The sequence below is a fragment of the Epargyreus clarus genome, unplaced genomic scaffold (assembly GCF_041222505.1).
Source record: "Epargyreus clarus isolate Ecla_fem2 unplaced genomic scaffold, WU_Ecla_fem_2.2 ptg000026l, whole genome shotgun sequence".
Taxonomy (NCBI): domain Eukaryota; kingdom Metazoa; phylum Arthropoda; class Insecta; order Lepidoptera; family Hesperiidae; genus Epargyreus; species Epargyreus clarus.
Genome location: NW_027332233.1, coordinates 12,308,668 through 12,310,635, shown reverse-complemented (window position 1 = coordinate 12,310,635; position 1,968 = coordinate 12,308,668).

Sequence of the window (1,968 nt, the reverse complement as noted above, 5' to 3'; positions counted from 1 at the left end):
TCTAATAAATCTACGACGCGTATTGCACAGAACTACGACACAGCGTCATATTGCGGTGATGCGCCGTTCCGAGGAAATCTACGACGCGCATCGCACAGAACCACAACACAGCGTGATATTGCGGTGATGTGCCGTTCTTAGGAATCCTAAGACGCGCATCGCACAGAGCCACGACACACGACACATTGTAGAGTATCACGATTCACGATACAACCTCATGTTGCGGAGAGGCACTGTTCCGTGGAAATCTACGACATGCATTGCAAAGAACCACGATACAGCGTCATATTGCGGTGATGCGCAGTGCCGAGTAAATCTACGACGCGCATCGCACAGAATGACGGCACAGCTTCATATTGCAGGGAAGCGCCGTTCCGAGGAAATATACGACGCGCTTCGCACAGAATGACTACACAGCTTCATATTGCAGTGAAGCGCCGTTCAGAGAAAATTTACGACGCTCATCGCACAGAATGACTACACAGATTCATATTGCAGTGAAGCGCCGTTCCGAGGAAATCTACGACGCGCATCGCACAGAATGACGACACAGCTTCATTTTGCAGTGAAGCGCCGTTCCGAGGAAATCTACGACGCGCACCGCACAGAATGACTACACAGATTCATATTGCGGTGAGGCGCAGTGCCGAGTAAATCTACGATGCACATCGCACAGAATGACGACACAGCTTCATATTGCAGTGAAGCGCCGTTCCGAGGAAATCTACGTTGCGCATCGTGCAGAGTCTCGACACAGCGTCAAATTGCGGTGATGCGCAGTGCCGAGTAAATCTACATCGCATCGCACAGAACCACGCCTCAACGTCATATTGCGGTGAAGCGCAGTGCCGAGTAAATCTAAGTCGCGCATAGCACAGAACTACGACTCAACGTCATATTGCGGTGAAGCGCAGTGCCCAGTAAATCTACGTCGCGCATTGCGCAGAATCTCGACTCAACGTCGAATATGTCTCGGCGCAGTGCCGTGAATCTCCAATACGCGGCGTAAAGGATCACAACATTCACAACACATTCAGTGGCATCTCAGTTCAGTGCCATGGAAATCTTCGATAGGTACGGATCGTATCTACAGAATTACTACAGAACATCACGGTGCGGCTCAGCAAAGTGCCGAAGAAATCTACTATGCGCGAAATATGATCGCGAAGGTTCGATCGAAATCGGTTTACTCATTTCCAAAACTAGGTAGCTTACAAAAGCCATCATAGAATATACGTAAGTGCAAAAAACCGACGTTTCATTTTGTTTTTTAAGTTTGACTAGTGAACAATCATTGCAAGCTATTTCACGTATTATAGATACGTAACCACTTGAGGGCCAGAGAGAAGAACGAGATGTTCTTACATACCTACTAGGTACCTACCTAAATGTCTAGGTAGGTACATAGGTTACATCGAATTTATAAAAATACTTAGGTACCTACATACGAATGATCAAGGTTAGTAGTCATAAAAAAACTATAAATTGCGACCCAAAATACAATACCATTCGTTCGCCACATTTACAAGACCCATAATAACGACCCATAAATCAAACGTAGTGTCAAAAAGCACACGGTATCTGCCGCTGGCAAGCCGTGTATATTATCGCGCCATATCTCCCTACAGCGACGCCGACAGAATAAATAAATGCGCCTCGCCCGGATCCGGCGACCCTTCGTCAAGCGTAATCCAAAATGTCCGTTTATTTTTCTATATGACTCGTACAAAAAACAACGCTGAGTTCGACCGATGTTCGGCTGGAGCGAGACGCAAATACCCCACGGACGGATCTCCGCGGATGGGGCGGGCTCTGCCTCCTTCCCATTGGCCGATCGCATGCATTGCCCGCCGCCTGCGCCAATCCACCAATAGCGATCGCTCGCTCGGCGCCCGTCCCGCTCCCCGCGCACCCCAAAATACCGACCTTTCACGAATGCCGAACCGATTCGATACGACCGAAAATGCC